Below are 13,165 nucleotides of genomic sequence, written 5' to 3'. Positions count from 1 at the left end.
TTGATCATATTTGATCATTTAAAGTGGCAATCTGCAGTACCTACATCCATATTTGGACTTGTAAACTAATGATGTTTCTTGACGAATATAAATAAATATATTAATATATATATAAATGCCTCGTGAGCTTAGTTCAACTGTCGTACCCCATCACAACCCAAAATATAAGCTTGTTTTACTACAATGTTTGTAAACAAATTAAATGTAAACAAAAAACAAACACTGTATAGCCTCAAAGCATGGTTAAAACTATAATTGTGATATCATGGATGGTCAGTTATTGCATCCATAGCTCTGTCTATGAATTTGAGAGTGGTTACAATTGAATTTGAGAGTGGTTACATTTCCCTAGTCCCATCCTTCAGCTTTTTAGTGAAACAGTGGTGGGTAGAATGCTTTGTTATCGTTTCAACTAATGATTACCACTTTAAAAATCTCAGAGTGGTATATTACAATGCAAGCTGGATCTACTCAGGCCTTTATAAAGCTAATCAGCTTCAGTTAGCTTCACATTCCAGCTCAGGCTTCATCCAAACTATGACGGTGGATTTTGCACGTCCACCTGCCGCTAACTTCTTTTATTATGTTATACCACAGCATTGTTGAATACTCATTTCTGATTGGCAAGAAGGGCATTCTAGAATGGACATTAAAACCAGATAATATTAAACATTTTGGTGACTTTAATATTCACATGGAAAAGTCCACAGACTACTCCAAAAGGCTTTTGGAGCCACCATCGACTCAGTGGGTTTTGTCCAACATGTCTCCGGACCTACTCACTGCCACAGTCATACTCTGGACCTAGTTTTGTCTCATGGAATAAATGTTGTGGATCTTAATGTTTTTCCTCATAATCCTGGACTATCGGACCACCATTTTATTACGTTTGCAATTGCAACAACTAATCTGCTCAGACCCCAACCAAGGATCATCAAAAGCCGTGCTACAAATTCTCGGATAACCCAAAGATTCCTAGATGCCCTTCCAGACTCCCTCCACCTACCCAAGGACGTCAGAGTACAAAAATCAGTTAACCACCTAACTGAGGAACTCAATTTAACCTTGCCTAATATGATGCAGCCGCACCCCTAAAAACAAAAAACATTTGTCATAAGAAACTAGCTCCCTGGTATACAGAAAATATCCGAGCCCTGAAGCAAGCTTCCAGAAAATTGGAACAGAAATGGCTCTACATCAAACTGGAAGTCTTCCGACTAGCTTGGAAAGACAGTACCGTGCAGTATTGAAGAGCCCTCACTGCTGCTCGATCATCCTATTTTTACAACCTAATTGAGGAAAATAAGAACAATCTAAAATGTACTTTTGATAAGGTTGCAAAGCTAACTTAAAAGCAGAATTCCCCAAGAGAAGATGGTGTAACGGCAGTCTAAGTCGTCCTCTTCGGACGAGGAGAGGCGAGAAGGATCGGAGGACCAATGTGCAGCGTGGTAAGTTTCCATGATTTAATATACACGAAAACTAGACAAGATACAAAACAACAAAAGAACTAACCGTCACAGTCCCGTGTGGCACAAACACTGACACAGTAAACAACCACCCACAAAATCGCAACACAAAACAAGCCACCTATATATGATTCTCAATCAGGGGCAATGATTGACAGCTGCCTCTGATTGAGAACCATATTAGGCTGAACTCAGAAACAGACAAACTAGACACACAACATAGAATGCCCACCCAGCTCACGTCCTGACCAACACTAAAACAAGCACAACACATAAGAACTCTGGTCAGGACGTGACAGTACCCCCCTCCTGAGGTGCGGACTCCGAACGCACCCCTAAAACTCAAGGGGAGGGTCTGGGTGGGCGTCTGTCCGCGGTGGTCGGCTCCGGCGCAGGACGAGGACACCACTCCACCATTGTCTTTGTCCTCCTCCTTAGCGTCCTTTGAGTGGCGACCCTCGCCCCCGACCCTGGTCTAGGAACTTTCACAAAGGTCCCCCCTAGATTTAGGAGACAGCTCAGGACAGAGAGGTAGCTCAGGACAGAGAGGTAGCTCAGGACAGAGGGGCAACTCCCGACTGAAGGGCAGCTCCGGACAGAGGCAGCTCTGGACTGAAGGGCAGCTCCGGATTTATCATCAGTGATAAATTCATGAACTTCCTTGACGAAAAGATCATGATCATTAGAAAGAAAATTACGGAGTCTTTAAATCTGCGTATTTCTCCAAAGCTAAGTTGTCCTGAGTCTGCACAACACTGCCAGGACCTAGGATCAAGGGAGACACTCAAGTTTTTTAACACTATATCTCTTGACACATTGATGAAAATAGTCATGTTCTCTAAACCTTCATGCTACATACTGGACCCTATTCCAACTAAACTACTGAAAGCACTGCTTCCTGTTGTCACGAATCCCGCCGAGGATGGTGCCTCTTCCTGTTCGGTCGGCGCTCGGCGGTCGTCGTCGCCGGTCTACTAGCTGCCACCGATCCCCTTTTCTGTTTCATTTAGTTGTGTCTGATTTGTTGCACCTGTTTCGTGTTTAGGTTCGGTTGTGGGCTATTTAAACCCAGAAGCCCGCCGGCTTTTGTGCGGGCTTGTTTTTCTGTTTGTGGTGTTTGATTATTCTTGTGGTTTCTTTTCCTGATCAGTTTTCGTCCTGTTTGTTGGACTGGGACTTTACGCGCCGTTGTGTGTGTGGCGTGACCGTCTCTCTGGTTGTGTTGGAATATTAAAGATCCACATCTTTTGAACTACCCTGCTCTCTGCGCCTGACTCCTGCACTCACTACTTATTGAAGCCGTGAGACCTGTGCTTTGCCCTTCTATGTTGAACATAATAAACGGCTACCTATCCACCGGATGTGTACCAAACTCACTAAAAGTGGCAGTAATAAAGCATTTCTTGATAAAGCCAAACCTTGACCCAGAAAATATTTAAAAAACTATCGGCCTATATCGATTCACCCATTCCTCTCAAAACTTTTAGAAAAATCTGTTGCGCAGCAACTCACTGCCTTCCTGAAGACAAACAATGTATATGAAACGCTTCTATCTGGTTTTAGACCCCATCATAGCACTGAGACTGCACTTGTGAAGGTGGTAAATGACCTTTTAATGGCGTCAGACGAGGCTCTGCATCTGTCCTCGTGCTCCTAGACCTTAGTGCTGCTTTTGATACCACTGATCACCACATTCTTTTAGAGAGATTGGAAACCCAAATTGGTCTACACAAACAAGTTCTGGCCTGGTTTAGATCTTATCTGTCAGAAATATATCAGTTTGTGTCTGTAGATGGTTTATCTTCTGACAAATCAACTGTACATTTTGGTGTTCTTCAAGGCTCTGTTTTAGGACCACTATTGTTTTCACTATATATTTTACCTCTTGGTGATGTCATTCGGAAACACAATGTCAACTTTCACTGCTATGCGGACGACACACAGCTGTACATTTCGATGAAACATGGTGAAGCCCCAAAATTGCCCTCCCTGGAAGCCTGTGTTTCAGACATAAGGAAGTGGATGGCGGCAAATTTTCTACTTTTAAACTCGGACAAAACAGAGATGCTAGTTCTAGGTCCCAAGAAACAAAGAGACCTTTTTGTTGAATCCGACAATTAATCTTGATGTTTGTACAGTCGTCTCAAATAAAACTGTGAAGGACCTATGCGTTACTCTGGACCATGATCTCTCTTTTGACGAACATATCAAGACTGTGTCAAGAACAGCTTTTTTCCATCTACGTAACATTGCAAAAATCAGGAACTTTCTGTCCAAAAATTATGCTGAAAAATGAATCCATGCTTTTGTCACTTCTAGATTAGAAAACTGCAATGCTCTACTTTCCGAGTACCCGGGTAAAGCACAAAATAAACTCCAGTTAGTTCTAAACACGGCTGCTAGAATCTTGATTAGCACCCAAAAAATAGATCACATTACTCTAACCTCTCTACACTGGCTTCCTGTTAAGGATAGGGCTGATTTTTGTGAGATTTTCGTGGGCTATACTCAGCCTAGTCTCAGGATAGTGAGTTGGTAGTTGAAGAAATCCCTCTAGTGGTGTGGGGGCTGTGCTTTGGCAAAGTGGGTGGGGTTATATCCTGCTTGTTTGGCCCTGTCCGGGGGTATCGTCGGACGGGGCCACAGTGTCTCCCGACCCCTCCTGTCTCAGCCTCCAGTATTTATGCTGCAATAGTTTATGTGTTGGGGGGCTAGGGTCAGTCTGTTATAGCTGGAGTATTTCTCCTGTCTTATCTGGTGTCCTGTGTGAATTTAAGTATTCTCTCTCTCTCTCTCTCTCTCTCTCTCTCTCTCTCTCTCTCTCTCTCTCTCTCTCTCTCTCTCATTCTCTCTCTCTCTCTCTCTCTCTCTCTCTCTCTCTCTCTCTCTCTCTCTCTCTGTTAGGAATTTTATGAATGATGACTAAACAATGTTTACATTTAGATAAAACTATAACTAATTGAACTCTACCCTGTCTTATTATTATATCTGATTAATAATGTTAATTCATAAGGAAGGGATTATGTAGCATGAACAAGGAGTAATTAAAACATAATAAACACCATTCCAACTTAGTTGGAGAGGTATGTGGTGAGGGTTATAAAGTAAGCAAAAAGGATCGTTAAACTATGGTTGAACCGACTCAACTTAGCCCTGAGATGTTTAGATAAGGCAGTGAGTAACTTCTTAGGTCTTCCATTATCTCGAGCTGTCTGCTAAAGTGGTAATAAATTATAGCGAACCTTCTAGAGTTAATGATCGAGTGATATTGTGTGTCATGGAATGGTGAGTTGGAATGAATTTTTGAACCTGTTTTGTCTTGGTCAAGAGGAGGAGCTTTATTCTGTAACCAATGACGTCATGTTTTGTATATAAACTGTTGTTTGTGGTTAAATGGGAGCGCGCTCACGAGAATAAATACTATTAACTAATTTTAATAAGACTGGACCCTGTCTATTTTATGTTAATAAGTATCTTACAAATTCTTAGAAATAGACAGATTGATTTTAATTAATGTGTACATAAAGGAATTATAAAATTCCCCTAACACTCATAAGTAATCTCTCTCTCTCTCTCTCTCTCTCTCTCTCTCTCTCTCTCTCTCTCTCTCTCTCTCTCTCTCTCTCTCTCTCTCTCTCTCTCTCTCTCTCTCTCTCTCTCTCTCTCTCTCTCTCTCTCTCTCTCTCTCTCTCTCTCTCTCTCTCTCTCTCTCTCTCTCTCTCTCTCTCTCTCTCTCTCTCTCTCTCTCTCTCTCTCTCTCTCTCTCTCTCTCTATCTCTCTCTCGGAGGACCTGAGCCCTAGGACCATGCCTCAGGACTACATGGCCTGATGACTCCTTGCTGTCCCCTGTCGTGGCAATTTCCTGTATTACCAAATGATGAGAGAGCAAACCACACACCAGTCAGAGTTATACTTAAACTTCACCTTTAATAATAATTCAGCTTTTGCAATAGCATTTTGACTTTCAACATTTCAGTATCTCTAATGAAAAGTTCAGAGTGGCCAACATAATGGCAACTGAGATCTTTTATAGCAAAGATCCACCCCCTAGTCGACATGACAAACCACAGATAATAGGAACTGCTTCACAAAGAAATAATTTTACTTGAGAGAGGAGTATCCCATAGCTAGACAGCATTCGCTATAAATTATCGTTCAGTTTGGTCTCCTAAACAAGGTTCTTATCTCATTCTTGGTACTTTATAGCCTCCTTCACTCATGCCGCCAAACTTACCCTAGTAAAACTGACTATCCTACCGATCCTCGACTTCGGCGATGTCATCTACAAAATAGCTTCCAATACTCTACTCAGCAAACTGGATGCAGTTTATCACAGTGCCATCCGTTTTGTTACTAAAGCACCTTATACGACCCACCACTGCGACCTGTATGCCCTAGTCGGCTGGCCCTCGCTACATGCTCGTCGTCAGACCCACTGGCTCCAGGTCATCTACAAGGCTATGCTAGGTAAAGTGCCGCGTTATCTCAGTTCACTGGTCACGATGGCTACACCCACCCGTAGCACACGCTCCAGCAGGTGTATCTCACTGATCATCCCTAAAGCCAAAACCTCATTTGGACGCCTTTCCTTCCAGTTCTCTGCTGCCTGCGACTGGAACGAATTGCAAAAATCTCTGAAGTTGGAGACTTTTATCTCCCTCAACAACTTTAAAAGTCTGCTATCCGAGCAGCTAACCGATCGCTGCAGCTGTACATAGTCCATCTGTAAACTACCCACCCAATTTACCTACCTCACCCCCATACTGCTTTTATTTATTTACTTTTCTGCTCTTTTGCACACCAGTATCTCTTCTTGCACATGATCATCTGATGATTTATCACTCCAGTGTTAATCTGCTAAATTGTAATTATTCGATTTATTGCCTACCTCATGCCTTTTGCACACATTGTATATAGATTCTCTTTTTTCTACCATGTTATTGACTTGTTTATTGTTTACTCCATGTGTAACTCTGTGTTGTTGTCTGTTCACACTGCTATGCTTTATCTTGGCCAGGTCGCAGTTGCAAATGCGAACTTGTTCTCAACTAGCCTACCTGGTTAAATAAAGGTGAAATAAAATAAGAAATAAAAATAAAATAGTACTAAAACATTACCTCATCCAATGGCATATATCAATTGTCAATTCCAGATACTCAAATACACCCAAACCTGCACAAACTCACTGAAGACAGTGAGCCTCTTAGGTCATATACTAGGTCAAGATAAGGGCAACCTCAGAGGGGACATACAATGGTTCCAGACACTGCCATACTCCTCCCCCCAATGAGAAAAGGAGGGAGTGAATGGCGTACAGACATTGTTTAACAGATACATTGACCTATGAAGACAAGCCTGACCTCTCCCCTCTCTGGGCCCCAAGTGACTAAGCCCTGGCTGAAAAGTGATAACTGCAACTGCCAACCCTATAGTCCAAAGGGAAATATTTTAATGACAAGTATCTCACAAGCATATTATGAAAATAAAACATCTTATCTATGTTACCCAACTAATTCTGATTCATCCCCAACACCCCAGTCCACCTGCTCGTGCTGTTGCTCCAGTTTCAACTGTTCTGCCTGTGGTTATGGAACCCTGACCTGTTCACCAGACGTGCTACCTTGTCCCAGACCTGCTGTTTTTAACTCTCTAGAGACAGCAGGTGTGGTAGAGATACTCTGAATAATCGGCTATGAAAAGCCAACTGACATTTACTCCTGAGGTGCTGACCTGTTGTACCCTCTACAACCACTGTGATTATTATTATCTGAACCTGCTGGTCATCTATGAACATTTGAACACCTTGGCCATGTTCTGTTACAATCTCCACCCGGCACAGCTAGAAGAGGACTGGCCACCCCTCATAGCCTGGTTCCTTTCTAGGTTTCTTCCTAGGTTCTGGCCTTTCTAGGGAGTTTTTCACCGTGCTTCTACACCTGCATTGCTTTCTGTTTGGGGTTTTAGGCTGGGTTTCTGTACAGCACTTTGTGACATCAGCTGATGTAAGAAGGGCTTTTTAAATACATTTGATTGATTTGATTGATAATGGGACAGTTGGTAGGCAGTTGGGACAACAGTTGGAACAGTTGGAAAATATATTGTGACACCTTGCAATCATGACGCAATAAGCGTCTACACATGCAGACCTTACTTTCTACAAAGGTACAGAAAGCTAAACCAACAACTACACACAAACTGAAATGTGATACATTGTAAACGCAGGTCCAATGAGGAAAAAACATAGCTAGTTAGCGTAAATTGTTTTTGCAGGGATATATTTTTTTGGGAGCATCTGATGACCTAGCATGGTGAGTGATGAACATTAATTTCTCCTGTCCCCTCCTCCGCTAAAGCTGTCAAATCCTCCCACATGTTTCTTGTTTGACCAGATGTTTTCAGCAACTGATATTTTTGAATTCGGTTGTGTCACACCCTGATCTGTTTCACCTGCCTTTATGATTGTCTCCACCCCCCTCTTGGTGTCGCCCATCTTCCTCATTATCCCCTGTGTATTTATACCTGTGTTCTCTGTTTGTCTGTTGCCAGTTCGTTTTGTTTCGTCAAACCTACCAGCGTTTTTCCCTTTGTTCTGTCTCTCGATTGTTCCTGTTTTCTAGTTTTCCCGGTTTTGACCTTTTCTGCCTGGCCTTACCCTGAGCCTGCCTAACGTCCTGTACCTTTGCCCCACCTATCTGGATTACTGACCCCTGCCTGCTCTTGACCTGTCTTTTGCCTGCCCCTGTTGGGTTAATAATAAACTGTTGTTACTTTGACGTTGTCTGCGTCTGGGTCTTACCTGAAACGTGATAGGTTGTCATGTTTATTTTTGCAGGTTCATAGTCTGAGAGGAGGTGCTCCCATAATAATGTGATTTGTACCACATACAAGGAAAAGTATTGGATTCTTCACACACCACAATAAGATAGTATCCCATTAAATGAAAGCAAGCTTTGCTTTTATACTTACAAGACCACCAGGCTTGATTATGTGAGCTGTTAAGTCTTGTAGTAATGTGGTGCATGCCTGTAATTCCTTAAACCTTTATTTTAACAATACATATCATTGGTCAGTAGGCGCTCAACATAACAGGTCGTAGTGTGTTGGACACAGTAGCTCAGATAGATAGAGCTTGTTTGCAGTCCTGATTTCTGTAACTGTTAGCTTACCTGGGTAATGTTGATATAAGCTCAGAACCACTCAAGCTCTGTCAGGTTGGATGGGGAGCGTCGCTTCACAGCTATTTTCAGGTCTTTCCAGAAATGTTCGATCGGGTTCAAGTCCTGGCTCTGGCTGGTCCACTCAAGGACATTCAGAGACGTGTCCCGAAGCCACTCCTGCGTTGTCTTTGCTGTGTGCTTAGGGTCGTTGTCCTTTTGGAAGGTGAACCTTCGCCCCAGTCTGAGGTTCTGAGCGCCCTGGAGCAGGTTTTCTTCAAGGATCTCTCTGTACTTTGCTCCATTAATCTTTCCCTCAGTCCTGACTAGTTTCCCAGTCCCTGCTGCTGAAAAACATCCCCACAGCATGATGCTGCCACCACCATGCTTCACCATAGGGATGGTGCCAGTTTTCCTCCAGACTTGATGCTTGGCATTCAGTCCAAAGAGTTTGATCTTGGTTTCTTCAGACCAGATAATCTTGTTTCTCATGGTCTAAGAGTCCTTTAGATGCCTTTTGGCAAACTCCAAGCAGGAGTAGCTTCCGTCTGGCCGCTCTACCATAAAGGCCTGATTGGTGGAGTGCTGCAGAGATGGTTGTCTTTCTGGAAGGTTCTCCCATCTCCACAGAGGAACTCTGGAGCTCTGTTATAGTGACTATGTGCAAATAGTTAAAGTACAGAAGGGAAATTAACAATAATATGGGTTGTAGTTACAATGGTGTTTGTTCTTCACTGGTTGCCCTTTTCTTGTGGCAACAGGTCACATATATTGCTGCTGTCATTGCACACTGTGGTATTTCACCCAATAGATATGGGAGTTTATCAAAATTGAATTTGTTTTCAAATTCTTTGGTGGTCTATGTAATCTGAGGGAAATATGTGTCTCTGATATGGGCATACGTTTGGCAGGAGGTAAGGAAGTGCAGCTCAGTTTCAAGTAGTTTTCAACATGCTTTGGACATGTTGCGGCCTCTGGGTCATGCAGAAACACGCCGTTTTCGATGGGCTCATCGGGGGGAGGTTGGGGTGGATAAACCACGGTTATTCTAGCTGCACTCGCCGGTTCATGTAGTCTGACACATCCGAGTTTCTCCCTAAGGATAACATGGGTTTACAGGTTATGCTCTAACTCTGCTTCTGAGCAGGCAATTTTCTAAATTCCTCTTGCCATGTGTTCAGGATCAGCTGCACCACTACAGATATCAACATGAAACGATTGAACGGTCCCCTTCATATCCTAAAGGGGAAGTATGAACTTCCATTAAATAGAGCTGAAATCCCAAAATGGGTAGGCTAAATCATCACAGAAAGGGAAACAAATGGTATCAACATAGTCTCTATGCCATGCCGAGTTCAAGGACATTGACCGTAGCTCGCTCGGTCTGACCGCAGCGACTGTGCAAAAAAGTAGGCCCAAAATGAAACCTGACCTAAATTTGAGGTGCTTTTGGGTGACAGTGGCAGAACCGTTAAGGCTAGAAGCACCACAGGAAGGTTCCTCAGGTCCTCCAAATCTGTGCAAGCATAATCTTGACTGTGTGGAATTAACCCTTAACAGTGAAAACAGGGTGTTTTCTTCTAACAGTTTGCATTGACATCTCTTCCTATAGGAATACATTGCCTGCTCCCATAACTTCAACCTGATGCCTATGTGGGTTATGATTGCCATATCAAACTGTCTTCAATGACAATCCATCAGGCCACTATGAGGATTACCTGTGTTGATTTTAAGCTTCCTGGAGCAACCGGAAGTGAATAAATTGACCCTAAAAGTGGTTTTGATTTCACAACCTACAATTAGTGAAAAACACTGCATTCAACCCTCTGTAAATCAGTTAGTTTTTCACGTAAAGACTTGAAACTCAGTATTCTGTAAAAGCCTGCCCCAATGAGGATATGTGTTTAAAAAGGTCACATCTTTCCAAAATGTAATATGTGTGATTAGGCTACCCTCATGAACTGTAAATCAGTCAGTTCTCCCATCAGATGTCCAAGAAAGAACTTACACACACACACACACACACACACACACACACACACACACACACACACACACACACACACACACACACACACACACACACACACACACACACACACACACACACACACACACACACACACACACACACACACACACGTTTCTGTCTGATAGCTCGTTCAGGGACCACGTAGCAATCCCCGAAATAAGTTAATTTTTAGCACTAATTAAGGTTGCTGCTCGTGTTCTGAATGACTTATTGACCCAGAACTCGGGATTCAGGGATGCCTCAGCTAGGCCTACACATACTGTCAGAACTGGACCCGCAGCTCGAACGTAACTATGTTTTTGAAGGTTTTTTAATGTTTTTAACAGAAGGCGCTATGAATTGTGGCCGGCTCTGAAATATGGGATAGTTGGCTTCTAAAAGAGTTGGACAAAGTGAGTTTGGTGTCAATATTATTGATGTTATTGACTGATGGCTGACTTGTTGGCAGTATAATATATTGAGGGATTTAGCATCACCAAATGGACAGGCTGAAATCAACACCAACGAGCGATGGATAGGACCCACTATCAATGCTAGGCCATCTCGAGTTCAACGAGCCAGACAATTGGGCACTTCAGCAGTATATTAGAGCATGTCCAATTCGTGATACTAAATACCCATTGTAATACATTGCAAATGGACAGTGTACAATTGTACATTTCCAATGTATTTAATGAGGGATTTACCATGAACAAATGAACAGGCTGAAATCAACACCAACGAGTGATTGGACAGTGTCCATTACACATATGCTATATTGTCCGACTTCCTATGATCAAATATGACAAATGGACATAACACCCTGATGTGGTACTTTCAATATTGATATATGCCATATGGACTTTTCTTATACCATTTGGACATGGTTCACTGACTTTTGGGTTCGGAAGCCGACTTCCTATGATCATATATGGCAAATGGACAAAACATAGGCCTTATGGACAAACTCAATAAAATAACACAAATGTATGTCCATACGGTTACTATATAATTGACAAACATTTCGAAAACATCCAAAAAGCACTTTGTATGAGGTTTTAAAATTTCACCCTGGCGACCTGACTTTGTGACCATTTCCCATATGAAATCTTACGGTGGAGCATGCTCGCCCCTATGGGATTTTTGGTTTATGACACTTGGCATTTGCAATGTTCCGCTTGCAATATGTTTTTGATGAACTGCCGTCTATTTGAGTGGTATTTGCGATTGTGTATATGGTTCGCCCAATGCCAATAAGTAGCAATACATTTTTGTAAATTTCATGGGCTCACTGAGTCTGTACATAGTCAAAGCTTTCCTTCATTTTGGGTCAGTCACAGTGGTCAGGTATTCTGCCACTGTGTACTCTCTGTTTAGGGCCAAAAAGCATTCTAGTCTGCTATGTTTATTTGTTAAATCTTTCTTATATGTCATGTAATCATCTTTTTGTTTTCTCATGATTTGGTTGGGTCTAATTGTGTTGCTGTCCTGGGGCTCTGTGGGGTCTGTTTGTGTTTGTGAACATAGCCCCAGGACCAGCTTGCTTAGGGGACTCTTCTCCAGGTGCATCTCTCTGTAGGTGATGGCTTTGTTATGGAAGGTTTGGGAATTGCTTCCTTTTAGGTGGTTGTAGAATTGAACGGCTCTTTTCTGGATTTTGATAATTAGCGGGTATCGGCTCTGCATACATTATTTGGTGTTTTACGTTGTTGTCACGATCTTTATAATGAGTGGACCAAGGTGCAGCGTGGTATGGTTCCATCTTCTTTATTAGGTAGTGAAACAAAAAAAAACTATAAATCGCAAAACGAAACGTGTAGCTACCATAGTGCTCACAGGCAACAATACATAAACAAGATCCCGTCGCCGGAGGCTCCAGACCGTGGATCGTTGCCGGGGACTCCGGACCGTGGATCGTCGCCAGGGACTCCGGACCGTAGATCGTCGCCGGATGCTCCGGACCGTAGATCGTCGCTGGGGACTCCGGAACATGGATCGTTGCCGGAGGCTCCGGAATACTTGCAGGAGGCTCTGGACTGCATACCGTCGCTGGAGGCTCTGGACTACCGACCGTCGCTGGAGGTTCTGGACTGCCGACCGTTGCTGGAGACTCTGGACTGACGACCGTCGCAGGAAGCTCTGGACTGCAGACCGTTGCTGGAGACTCTGGATCGCAGACCGTCGCTGAAGACTCTGGACCGCAGACCGTCGCTGGAAGCTCTGGTCCGCAGACCATCGCTAGAGGCTCTGGACTGCCGACCATCGCTGGTGGTTCCGGACCGCTGACCATCTCAGGAGGTTCCGGATCCTGGACGTCTCAGGAGGTTCCGGACCGCGGACCGTCTCAAGGAGGTTCCGGACCGCGGACCGTCTCAAGGAGGTTCCGGACTGTGGACCGTCTCAGGAGGTTCCGGACAGCGGACCGTCTCAGGAAGTTCCGGAATGTGGACCGTCGTTGGAGGTTCCGGACTGTGGACCGTCGTTGGAGGTTCCGGACTGTGGACAGTCGTTGGAGGTCCGGACTGTGAAA

This window comes from Salvelinus fontinalis, chromosome 4 (assembly GCF_029448725.1).
Source record: "Salvelinus fontinalis isolate EN_2023a chromosome 4, ASM2944872v1, whole genome shotgun sequence".
In the NCBI taxonomy this organism is placed as follows: Eukaryota; Metazoa; Chordata; class Actinopteri; order Salmoniformes; family Salmonidae; genus Salvelinus; species Salvelinus fontinalis.
Note: the sequence above shows the minus strand (reverse complement) of the source record.